Source organism: Zonotrichia albicollis, chromosome 4, assembly GCF_047830755.1.
Source record: "Zonotrichia albicollis isolate bZonAlb1 chromosome 4, bZonAlb1.hap1, whole genome shotgun sequence".
NCBI lineage: Eukaryota > Metazoa > Chordata > Aves > Passeriformes > Passerellidae > Zonotrichia > Zonotrichia albicollis.
In genome coordinates, this window is record NC_133822.1 from 17,486,032 (window position 1) to 17,499,573 (window position 13,542).

General features: G+C 41.3%; 1 long non-coding RNA gene across 3 annotated transcripts in view; it reads left to right on the forward strand.

Moving 5' to 3' along the window:
- Positions 1–13,542, forward strand: part of LOC141728757 (uncharacterized) — a 113,559-nt gene that overhangs the window by 12,782 nt on the left and 87,235 nt on the right. For all 3 annotated transcript variants that reach the window (XR_012579917.1, XR_012579918.1, XR_012579919.1), the window contains 2 exons: positions 714–844; positions 9,981–10,052. This is a non-coding gene — a long non-coding RNA (uncharacterized LOC141728757). The remainder of the gene's footprint in view (positions 1–713; positions 845–9,980; positions 10,053–13,542) is intronic.

Below are 13,542 nucleotides of genomic sequence, written 5' to 3' on the forward strand. Positions count from 1 at the left end.
AGGGAAGTTATTACACTTGAAAGGAAGTAAAAACAAAACCAGAAAACCTACGCTTGTCAGTTTTATGGCAGAGAGGCTGTAAAAATTCTGGCATGTTGCTTCGGCCTATCCCTGCAACAAATTACTGAACTAAATTGATTACAAAATCAAAGATGGATTTACATAAGCGTTTGTGTTTTACTTACCCTGCTCTTAAAATGTGTCAGACGCTCAAAAGAGTCAACCCCATGCCCCTAACAGTTAAAATTAGTTTACAGCCTAAATTTAGATGTGTAGCAGCAAGAAGGGAGCATGGAAAGAAAAGAAGAGCATGGGAAGGGATGAGACCTCCTGGGTCACTGGCTCCAATCCCTCCCAGTCTCAGGAAACCACATTGTCTTACCCTCTTTCAGGCTGTATTATGGTCTTCTGACATTCTGTTAGATAATACAAAAGATGGGGAGTTAAATTTACAGATTTGTCCCAGTTCAGTATAGTTTTTGTCTGCTTTTAACTGCAGGAACCGACCCACACTGAGACTTATCACAAGTTTCTGCTGGTGGGCTCTGTTTTACAGCAGGAGATGTGCCAGGGAGCTGGGGACTGTGGAGACAAAGGCAGCAGCAAAGTGTGAAGAAAAAGGAAGATTCAGGGCAGCTCTTCCAGCAACCAGGAAGAGCATAAACTTGGGAAATAAATTTTCCAAACATTATTATTTCTCTCTCTGTTCCCAGGCTGCTGTTGGAGTAGTGAAGCAGATCACTTCACTCTGGGGTGAGCCAAGGAGGTTTGGGTGCTGTGGACAGGCTGAAGAGGTGCCTGAGGAGCCACATCTGGGTGGCATTCCATTCCCATGCTGGCTCAGGTATTCCTGTGTTCTGCACTGCAGGTCCCTGGAAACTCTTCCTCATGCCATCCTTCAAAACCCTTTATTGATTATCTGCGTCTTCATGCTTGTGAGGGAGTTCCCTGTGTAAGTGAGGGCTGCAAAGAAGGCTTGCTTGGTGAGTGCCATGGCCTCAAAAGCAGTTCTGAGTTATTTTGCTTTGTCAATCAGAACTGCATAGTGCAACTGTGTGACTTTAGCTCCAGAGAGGGCTGCATGGAGCTTCTGGCATTATAGCATGTTTGTAGCCAGGCCACGTAGCCAAAGAAAACGATGAAACCAGACTTCTTCTTGTGGTCAGAAAGAAACAAACAATTTGTTTTGATTGAAGGCTCGGTGCTGTGGAGAGGCCTGGAGCTCTGAGCAGCTGCACAGGAATTACAGAGATATGGGCTGGTGGTTGAGAGCACAGCTCACCTCTGTCACAGCTGAGCCCATGGCACGACCAGGGGATGGAGAGCTCAGAGGCACAAAGGCTTGGGGCTGAGAGACACAGAGAGAGCTGAGAGCAAGGTTTGGAACGAGAGACAGAGTTGTCACTTCTGGCAAGGGAGGTCTTGGCCAAAGTGATCTGCTTTTCTTAATGCCAATCGAGATTCTTGTGTACCGAATGCAATTGCGCGAGTAGATGCAAATAATCTGAGGGGGATTTTCTGCAGGAGTTCTGGCTCCTGTGTTGGGAAGGAGCATCCTGATGGAGGGAGCTTAGGGTCAGTGACATGTGCTATTACACCTGCCTGTGGCCAGAGAATCTTTCATCTTTCACTTATGGCTCCATCCCTACAGTGCCTGTATCTCCTGGGCAATGCAGCCTTGGTGCTGAGGCTGCCACCTTTATTTTCTTCAGCTCAATGCAATTCTTGCCCCATCACAGTTATTCAACCCAAGTCCAATGTCTCCTGTTCAGATAAAACTGAACAAATTTAAACATTATTTGAGCAATATTTTGAATAATAATAATAATAATAGAGTAAGCATTTTAATATTTATTTGAACATTTTTTCTTTAGATACTGAAAACAAAGTCAGTTGGGTTTGGGATTGAATTCAATGTAGGAAGGATGTTTTTGGTATGCTCAGATTCCTTGCAGGTTTTTTTTTTTCTTCAGCTCAATGCAATTCTTGCCCCATCACAATTATTCAGCCCAAGTAGGTCCAATGTCTCCTGTTCAGATTAAACTGAACAAATTTGAATAAATTTTCTTCAGATGCTGAAAACAAAGTCATTTGGGTTTGGGATTGAACTCAGTGTAAGAAGCATGTTTTTGGTATGCTCAGATTCCTTCAACGATTTTAGACCTTAAGACTCCTCCTAGTATGTAGCCCCCAAACAGGTTTTTCCAAGAGATAAGAATGAAATCTGTCTTTTCTGAGGTTTCAGAAAGTTTTCAGTCTTGTGCAAGTATAGTAGGGAAGTCTAAATATTATTTAATAATTATTACTTATACTTACATCACTTAATTATAACCTATATTACTTATTTATTGGCTTTTTACTGAAAAAATCTTTTGTCTAGACAGAGTGTTTGAAAAGATGCAGTCAGATTTAGAGTCCAAATTTCACCTTGAGGACATTGGATGCTGATGTTCTGACTTTGACTTTTCTTGTGGGTTTGTTGGGGAAAGTTTCCTAATTCCTATTTTACAGATGGGAAATTCAAAATGTTTCTTAACCATTCAGGGGTATTGTTAAGATAAATATTTGAGAGAAAAAAAATGGCATAGTAATATAGAGTCATAGCTGACATATGGTGAGCACCAATGTCAATTGCCAAAAGCTCTAGTTGCTCTATGAAAGCAAAGGTGAGTAGAAGAATCAGAGCTGCCATTTAAAAATGAGATTTGCCTAAAGCTGTGTTGAAACTGCATCTTAGGAATTTGTGCAAAAGGAATTTCTGCAGGAAATCTTGTGAGAAAATGTGATAATTTTTGCTTTGAAGCCCTTGAGAAGAACTAAACCACTAACAAATGAAATTTAGAGTCTGAGTTTACTTTCAGAGCTCCACCATCCACCAGCCATCAGTCAGTAAGTCAGTCAGACAGCTTTCTGTCTATCCTTGTAAATTTATGTGGTGAAATATGGCCAAGACCAGCAAGAGCTGTGGATGAGGATGGGAATTGCCTGATGGGAATGGCCTGGCAGGGCTGCCTTGGTGCTCCAGAAATCCATCCACAATACCATTTGAACATCAAGCTGTTCAAATAGAGATGAGCTGGGACAATGTCACAGCTGCCCAAGATGAGCATGGGAAAGAAAATTATGGTGACAGAAGATACAGAAGTGGCTTGGTGTGCTGGCATTCCTTTCTTTTCAGGGAAAGACATGTGAAAGGGCTTGTCACTAACAGAAAGATGCTCTCACATTCTGTTGTGGTGAAACTTTCATCCTCCAAATAACACCATGTGTCGTATGTTTCAAGGTGTAATTTGTGTACATGTATTCTTACACCACGGGAATTCAGCATTGTCTCCTCACCTCACAACCTCAGCAAATCAGAAATCTGCTGGTTTAGTTGGGCAAAGTGTTGGGGTTTTGCGTATTTTTTGGTTTTTAATACATATGTGGTAAATTGCATTTCCTTCTAATGTTAAACTCTATGCAGGCTGAGATCCTTCTATTGTGCTTGATTAACTGAAACTCACAGATAAATCTTTAAAAGGAAAAGGTTTTCTAATTTCCATGGAGTGATTGCACTAGGGGATTAGGAATCTCATCTTGCACCTCTAAGCCTCTAAGCTCAAGCTTTCAAGTTAGTGTAAGTGACGCTAATCCTGAGAAAAATTGAAACTGAGGAAGAAAATAATAGTATTTCTAAGGAAAAAAATGCAATATACAGTGGGGGAGTTTATCCATCTGTATTCCACTTGAAACTCTGTGTTGATTAGGGGCTTTGTGAAAAGTTGATTTTCCAGTTCAGCAAAACTTATAGAAAAAACATTTGCTTCAGGTCAACTGCAGCTAGTTGCCCTCCCTCTCACTCATTAAAATGAAAAGCAAGTGCTCTCACTTCATTCAATCTTTTTGATCTAAAGCAGAGCTTTAGGGCAGAGCTTCTCCCAGAGCTTGGTCCTGGCCACTGGACTCAGGAGGATCCTGAATTTCTGTGGTTACAATGGACCTTGAGGTCACACATATCCAGGCCCCCAAACAAGGAACACAATCCAGGGTCCCAGCCCCTGGTGGATGCCCAACCAATGGAATGTCATGGCTTGAGGAATAAATTTTCAATGTCCCTTGAAAGGAAGAGCTTCATTTTGTTTGAGATGGAGAGATGAGAGGATGTGGATCCGTAGCTGATGGAAAGTGTCCCTGTGCTGGCACTGCTGGGACCCTGCAAATCCCGCGGGCATCTCTGGGCTCCCCACTGCAGGAAAGGCACTGAGGGGCTGGAGAGTGTCCAGAGAAGGGAATGGAACTGGAGAAGGGGCTGGAGCACCAGGAGTGGCTGAGGGAGCTGGGAAAGGGGCTCAGCCTGCAGAAAAGGAGGCTCAGGAGGAACCTTCTGGCTCTGCACAACTTCCTGACAGGAGGGAGTAGCCAGGTTGGGATTGGTCTGTTATCCCAAATAACAGGAGACAGGACATGGGGAAATAGGGAAACGCAGGGAATTCCTCTGGCTGCCCTGGAGGACTCAAGTCCCTGCCCAGAGGGCTCAGAGACCTTGGCACAGAGCCCAAGACCCCTGTGCCTTTGATTCAGCCCTTGGAAAAAACAATTACCAATCTTATATGAAGAATTATAAGTCACAAAAGTTTAAGTAGAATGATAGTGAATTTATCATGGGGTGAAAAATAGATTTTTGGGGTTTTTAGAGTGGGGGTTCAGGGGGCAAGATAGAGGAATCTGGGTGTGTCCAGCCTTTCTACTTTCTCTTCCTGGCCTCCATCTTCTGGGTGATGTTGGCGCTTTTAGATTGGTTTAGAGTAGAAGCTCACTGTCTAACAAAGGTGATAGGTATTGGGAAGTTATTGTAGATAATGTGCACATAGTTTTTAGCATAAAAAGATAACACCACCCAGGGGCAGGCAGAGTGCCTCTGTCTGTCCTGCTGAACAGACCTCGGCAGGTCAGGAGAAAGAATTTTATAGATAAGATACAACAAACAACCTTGAGACCATGAAATGAAGAGCTCTGACTCCTTCTTCAAGTGATGGGCTGGGAAAAGAGACTTTCTAACACATCTTGGAGTCACTCTGAGCAACTAGAGAGCCCAAGAGGGAAATGGCCTCAGGCTGTGCCAGGGGAGGTTCAGCTGGCCATTAAGGAAAATTTCTTCATAGAAAGGGTTTTCAAGCACTGGAAAAGGCTGGCTAGAGAATGGTGAAGTTATTATCCCTGGACACATTTAAAAGTCATGAATATGGCACTTGGGATCATGGTTTAGTGGTGGCCTTGGCAGTGTTTGGTTAACAAATGGTCTTGATGTTTTTAGAGATCTTCTCCAGCCTAAATGATTTTGTGATTTATAGAACAGACCATTGCCAGAGAGCACTGAGATGCTGTATTAGCTTCTGAGTTGGTAGGAAGCAGCAGTAGACTGGATTGGCTGTTGGAGGAATAACTTTTCCACATGGCCATAAATTGACAGTTTAATCACAGTATTGAGGAGGGTTTATTTTTTCAGTAATAGCTTTGGTTAATTTTATTATGTGTTTCACTTTTCAGTCCAGCAATCTTCAGTGCAAAAAGAGTGGCTTCAGAAATAGAAGGGAGAAGGGGCAGTGTATAAAGGAGAGTGTCAAGGCTTAGGAACAGTGCCCTGCAGTGTCAGATCTCACAGACCAGGCCAACCAACACTTTTATGGTTGTTTTTGCAAAACCTGCCTTCTGCAAGTTTGGGAAAGAGCTCTGCTCATCTTCATGGTGAAGCAGTGGTGCTGAGATGGCCTTGTCACATGCAGATCCTTTTCTCTGGATGCCTTGGGGTTTGATGCTGTGCCTGAGAAGGTATGAGATCATAGCCTGACCTCATACCATCTGTGCAGCAGATGGGTGTGCATGGCAAGGCTAATGGTTAAAAACCTGGCTCCACTTAGGTCAGTGGTATCAACATCTTGCCCACGATTGGAGGGGGAGGAAGAAAAAAGTGTCCAAAATAGGTCTCCTAAATCACTGCTGGGAAAGCCTGTAGGCTTTAGAACCTTGTTTATTTACCCTGCTGTCTTTGGCTGATAGCTATTTGTGCTTGGCCCTTGGACAGAGGATTTGGTCTTTATGCCTGTGTGTTTGTTGGTGCAGACTATTAATACATGTAACTGCTGAAAGATATGGAAAAAAGTGCAGATCTTATTCCTAATCAAACTGAAAATTATAAACTTAGCTGGTATTGATCAGAATCCTGTTTGTCCATTCTGTTCTGTAATGAAAGTAGCACAAGTATCAATCATGTTTATTGGTAACGCTGGGTGTTCTGTTTGCTGCACCAGACCAGGTGATTAGGTTGTTTTCTTCTTAGCTGAATTGCCTTCTTTTTAATTGTTTTTCTTTATTTTCTTCTCTTTAAACACCCTACACCACATAGATCATCCCTGGATTTCTTTAACCCACAGAATAAATTTTTCTGCCCTCACTGAAATGTTAAAAGCCTGTGGACTGGAACATGGCTGGGTGGGGCACTATTCAGTTTCCAGCCTAAAATACAGCTCCTGACAGATTGAACCCAGCTGCTGCACAGGTGCACTGAGGCTGTGCAGCAAAGAAGCTTGCCCACTTATAAACTTCTGCCTGTGTGCGTCATTAAACCAAGATATTTTTGGATCTCAACTATATACTTTTTGTTTTTTTGATTAGGCAAGGCAAGTGGTCTTCATTAAAGCCACAGACAGCAGGATGGTTTCATCTGAATTCTCCCCTGTAATTGCAGAAAGACAAACACAAGTCTCATAATGCTCCAGTTCTTCCCCATCCAGCTCATTCAGCCATTTCTATAATTGGGAGTAAAGCCTACAGAATCTTAATTGTTTGTCTAATCTGACACTTCAGCATCCAGCCTGCACTGAAATAGTGCAGAAATACATGGAGTTACATTTTAAAGATTTTTCTCACTGACTCTGAAAGAGCTGTGATATCCCAGTAGGAAAATAGCAAAGGAGCAGAATCAATCCTATATGGAGCAGGTCAGGGAGCTGGGGGGGGCTCAGGATGAAGAAAAGGAGACTCAAGGGAACCTTCTGGCTCTGCACAGCTCCCTGATAGGAGGGTCCACCAGGGCTGTCAGGCTCTTTTCTCAGGGAACAAAGGACAGGACAAAAAGAAATGGCCCCAACCTGTGCCAGGGGAGGTGCAGGTTAGGCATCAGAAGAAATTTCTTCACTGAAAGGGTGGCCAGGCATTGGCAGGGCTGAGTTCCCATCCCTGGAGGTGTCCAAGGAACAGCTGGACATGGCACTCAGTGCTCTGCTCTGGGTGACAAGGTGGGATCAGTCACAGGCTGAGCTCCATGGCCTTGGAGGTCTTTTCCAACCTGAATGGATTTGTGATTCCATGGAATGGCCCAGGAGAAAATGTAGTAGAAAAGTCACTTTGAAGAAGTAGCATGGTGTATTTATCTGAGTGAATTCATGGGCAAACCCATACTTCCCTTGCCCTTGCAGAATTCTGTAAATAATGTGCAATAAACTGCCCTACAGGCAGGAAAATGTGACCACAGTGTGTGACTTACCCATGCTGGCTGCTGGGGGAGCCCCAGGTAGTGACAATCCCATTTGTTCCTACTGATTCCAGCTCCAGGTGTGACTGATAGGCAAGGGGAAGAAAAACCAATTAGTCCTCACATATTTTTGTTTCATTAAGACAATTCCCCTAATGTGTGCAGCCAGTAATGATGGGGCTAATTGTAATCTTTGCCATAACCTTGCCTGGCTTGAAGACAAAGCTTGTCACTTGCAATGACCCTTCCTCAGGTGACAGCTATGGTCTGGAGGCAAAAAGCTCAGCACTTCCATAATGACTAAGAAAGGAGGGAGTTGCAATTTTATGTAACGCTTTCCATACCACAATGTGCTGCCTTTCTGATTCTTGACTTGCTCCTGAACAGGACAGGAGGAAAAAGAAGATGTCCCTGCACAGGAATCCCCTTGAAATTTTGCATTTTACTTTAAAAACTTCTCTTGGTGCTTCTCCTGGCCAGAGGTTCAGTCTGCACTCCTGTTTTTTATAGCTACTGACATGCATTGTCATTGTATTTCTCTGATTTTTATCTCAATCCCAAGCCTCCTGTATTAGTGAGGTCTGCAATTTAATCATGTGTTTTGGAAGAAAGCATTTCCTCCGTGTTTTTGATCTTATTATCTGATCATTGCATTAGATCTACATTTGTACTGTATTTGGAAGCAGGCTGCTCTTGTAAGTTTGACTTTAATGGGCTCCAAACAGAAGATTACCATGCTGATTCAATTACTGCATGCTACAGATTGTTGCAGGTCCTGAATGCTCAAGAACATTTTGCAGTTCCTGAAATGTCTACTTCCAAGCTGAAAATGGCACCACAGCAAGGCACTGGCAATAACATTTCAACCCAAAATTACACCTAAGGGTTCAAACTACTATTGTCTGAAATGGAATTTGGTGCAGAAATCCCATCTGGCAATTTAAATTCTTGCAGAAAAAGTCACCATGAGAATTGAATGCTTCAAAGAATCGAGGTTTCTATTACTTTTCGTTCAAAAATAAATGCTTTAAATGGGGTTAGGAAGCAGGAGCTCACTGCTGGGGTCAATCCTCTCCTGGAAGGCTTGAGGTCTGATTAGGTTCAGGCTCTTAAATTGTGCTCACAGCTGATACAGCAATTAATGGGATTGTGACCATTGGCTTCAAATGCATCCAGCTGATCCCTGATGTTTCTGAGGTGGACATCAGCAACAATGGAACTTGGCCTGTGTAGAGCCTTCACTTTTGCTGTGAAGAGGCAATCAAGAGCCTTTCATTGTAAAGACAATCCACTTGTTTACCAAAGTCTGCTTTCTTGTGTTTCCATTTTAAAATAGACTAATGTATGTTTTTAACTCTTTTTACATTTATGTTAATTTTTATTTCACTGTTTGCATAAATCCATCAGTCTTCTTGCTGAGAATGCAAACTCTTTTACCTCTCCTCAGCTGATATGTGGTTGAATATCTGTTGTACCCTTCATAAGGGACTGCAGAATTGAATTTTGATCCAGTCCCACAGCTGGCAATCTGCTATGGGCTGTGGGTGTCAATAATTTAGAATTTAAAAAGTAGATGAAAACTATTGTAAGAACATGTTTGTTAGGGTTACTGTATTATGCAGTAGATTTCACTGTATGAGAAAGCTGCTGTCAAGGTGGAATGTATTTTGAACTTGAATTCTTCAGAAAATAACCCATAGATGAAGCTGTGATAGCACCAGAAAAATAAATACTTTGAATTCATTTTTGTAAATGAATGATAAAATCAGTGCCATAGTTTTCATAGGGATTTTTTTCATGTTTTCAATCAAATAAATTTGATTGAAAGATGTTGTGGGTCACTCTAGCTTGCCTCTTCATGGCTGACATTCTGCTGAGATGCATGTGACTTTTCACATGACTCCAGTCTCATTTTAGGCACACCACAAACTCAAGAAAACATTTTTTTTAAACTTATTTATGTTGTCCTCTAAATCACAGAATCATAGAATGGTTCAACCTTAAAGATCTGAAAGATCATATACTTTCAATCCCCTGCCATGGTGGGTATAAACATCTAGTGCAACTGTGGTAGAAAAAATAAAAAAGAAAAAAAGCACAATTTTTCTGGTTTTTTTTTTTTTCTATTAAAAGCTGCAAGGTCCAGCACAGAGCACAGGTAAGTGAATTATTGAATTCCCAGCCTTCTACCAGTACCTGAAGTGACATCCCCACTCACAGCAAAATATGTTCATTTCCATTTGGTTTTTCCTCAGATACTCCTATGGGGAGAAGAAACTTATCATCTTTAGTCCAAAATCACCTGTGAACTTTTTTTGAAAGCTGGTGGGAAATCCTCTTAGTCCTTTGGGATACAGGACAGGGAGCCCTTTCACAGCTTTGGAGCACCTGAGCTGGGAAACCTGTGCTTGGCATCTGCCTATAAACAAAAGTGCTTCTACTTCTTTTTGTGTCCATGTATTTGCAGAGCAGCTGAGAAGGGCTTCTGTCTTCCTGTGTGTGTGTGACTGAAGGAGAAAAGGGCAACTTGGAGTAAAAGGTAAGGAAGATATTATTTGCAATTTTTTATTTTACTTTAGGCTTATTTCTTTTTTAGCATGGTAAATGTAAAATCCATATGCTGGTCTGCAACTCACCATTTTCTATTATCTCCCTTATTTTTTGTATTTCCCTTGAGATCAATGGTATCAAACTTTTAAATTTCATACAGAAACTTTTTTGTTCAACAAGTAATTTCTCTAGCAGCTATTTTCTGTGGGAATGATGGTAAAGCACATTCCAAGCCATTTGATTTAAAGTGCAGTGCCTGAGATTGCTTTCCTTGTCACCATTGCTGCGTATGAGGTTTTCACCAGATTTTTTTTGAATAATAGGTGAAGTTATTGTTTCAAAATGAGTTTGACAAAGTCACTGAGTTTGGAAAAATGATAAATATGTCTCAGTTTAAGCCAGCAATGAATTTATAGTGCTTGTCCCTGGATTTCTTTGTGTCAGGTACTGTTCCCAATTCCCCATGCAGTTTTGGCATTCCCCTTCTGTCCTGACTTGCAAGGACCTCTGATATTCCAGTCCAGGCTTTCTCTTCAGCAGAACTTTCCAGTGGTGTAGGATTGTATGGTGGTTTTTCACTGTTGACAGAAGTCCACTAGGATGCAAACCACCAAACTCTCATTCTCACTGTGACCTAAACCAGGATTTAAACTGAAGTCTCTGGAGGTGAAAAACCAGGATACCAACAAGTGACGGGAGAGCCTCACATAGCTTGGTTCAGATAAAAATCTTAATGTTTAGCTTTTCTGAAACCATTCTGGTCCAGAAAGCAGCATTTCAGTCCCATGAGAGTAGCTTGCCTTTTCTGACTTATTGCATAATGAGATTGGGACTCCATTTATGAAACACCAAAAAAACCACCTTTTTTTTGTTTTTTTTCATAACAATTTTGACTAAAACCAGTGAGAAAACACATGCATGCAAACATTAAAACAAAGAAATAAACATTAAGAAGGCCTCATGTTTTGCAATCTCAAACACTGGGTTTGTTTTCTGGAAAACAGTCTGGAAATGTTTCCTCTTACTTGAAATTTTGTTTTACCATAGTAGGAAGTCTCAATGGGAAAAGCAAAACTGGTGGTTATGCCAGAGGGGTCTAGAAGAAGGGCTGGGTTCAAAGAGACATTAGAAAAAGAAACTAATAATAAAAATCTGAATCACTGGGACCTGACTGCCTAGGAAATGGGTGTCATTTCTATCACTGAGCATGAGTGGCTAGATAAAGGTTTTGGAGAACTGAAAAATTTAGGGCTGATCCTAGGATAGGAGTGTGCATTATAAATTGTCTTCAGGTGGCTTCCAGGTTTATGATTCTGCAATTACTTGTCTTTAGGAACATTATTTCAAGATAATGAAAAGTAACCACCAGTTAGTTATGGTTACTGTAACACAGCATGGAAAAAAATCATTCACATTTCCCTAATAAAATAATTATGCTTTGAAGGTTCAATTCTCAAATCATGGCATCCTGGAAAACAGGTAACATCAAAGTTTCAGTCCATCTTTGTGAATGCAGATTTCATTTTGATACAAGTAATTCATAACAAATATCAACCCATCAACAACTACATTTTCCTATATAAGAAGATATACCCACCATCCCAATAAATACCAAGTTCCTCCTTTTCTTTCTAGTCACAAACAATAAAATAGGATTTAACCTTAAAATGTTCTATTAGCTGTAGAGTCTAGCTGCTTCAGCAAATACTTTTAACAGCTATAAAATGTGCTGCTGTTACTGTTGTCTTTATGTGAAAACATCATACTGAAACATCCCTATATCTTAAAGATCACTCATAATTTACTTTATTTGGGCACAGCTCAGCAAAGACTTCCCTGTTAAAATCATGGCAGCCTTTGCTTGCTGGTGCTTCGTTCTGATCTTCCAGAAAACCTTTGCACAGAGCACTTGGGAGATGCTAATTGACCAGTAACTATATCCTGAAATTGCTGTTCTGATTTTAACCCCAAAAGAGAGGTTTATTTTGCATCCTGAAATGAATATGGTGTTTTCACTTCCCTTATTCTTAATATTCAAAAGTTTCAATATGTGTGGGAGAGACATGCGGACGAGAAACTGATGATGTGAGAAGTGCTAGATGCAACTACTGGAAACAGTGGTTCCAGTAGATGAGACCCACTCAGATAATAAAAATGTGAGTCGGCTCTCACTCGTGCTAACAGAGAAGTCAAATTTTCTCTAACCAACTGTTTTTAAATTTTCTGCATAAACACAATGAGGCATCAGGACATGTCTAGAAATAGTTCCTGCTCCCATGAGGGATATATCCACAAACCCTGCACAAAACCACTTGTGCTTCTCAAACACAACTACTGTGCTGTGAAGCCGTGGGTGAGTGAATGGGCTTGGTTATGATGAGTTTCAATCAAACTTTAGTTAAAAAAAAGGAAAAAAATATAGAATATCTGTTCTGAAGGGAAGCAATGAGCTGAATGTGCTACCATGGTTCCTTCATTTAACATGGGTTTGTCAAGCCTCACACTGCTCATTGGTGTGATGAGCTTCTCTGAGTTTCTCCTATTTTTGCTAGTTTCTGGAAGTGCTGTATCCCTCTTAGCACAGCTTTTTGCCTTCCCAAGAACTATTTAAACTGCCCCTCATCCAAGCTGCATAGTTTCATACAAAAATTTAATTCATCTGAACTGGCAAATGGCAAAAAAGAGCTGTTAGTTCTGCTGTGGTCAGCTCGAGTAGGAGCTGGCTGAAAGGGCAAGATAATATTTGAATGTGATGTAGGGAAAGTCATGTTAACACTGGAAGGCAGGAAACAAGTTCATTTTTACATTTCTGCTTTTGCTTTTTAGAAATCAGCTCATAAACCTGTATTGATCTGCAATCAGATCAACCTGTATCTATCTATCTGTGATCTTTAAGATATAGGGATTTTTTTTTCAGTATATTTTCACATGAAGATTAATACACTTGAGAATTTTGTTGCATCAGACAAGTAATTACAGAATCGTAAACCTGGAAGCCACCTGAAGTGGTGTGCACCTATAATGCATACTCCTATCCTAGGAGCAGCCCTAAATTTCTCAGTTCTCCAAAATCTTTTATCTGCTGTGTTATATTGAGCTGCTGATGTGTAGCTTGGTGAGAAAAGAGATGTTTTGACCCTTTTGTACCCTATTTCTGTTGCAATGTTAGCTGGGACTGGTTGAAATGCACACAGGGTGATGCTGCTGTTGGGGACTGTGTGGCCAGGAGTTTTAGGGTTGGCTCTGGAGCTGGGCACACATGTGGGAGACACAAGGATGCAGAGGATGTGACAGGGCAGCAGTGAGGTTTGTCATGGTGTGGACACCCTGCTTTCTGTGAATCACTGGAGTCAGTGACAGGCCTCGTGCTCTCCTCTCTAGGAGTTCCTTCTGGGAACCATCAGGGTATCAAAATCATGGGATCACAGAATGGTTTGACTTGGAAGAGACATTAAACTCTTCTCATCCCAGCCTCTGCC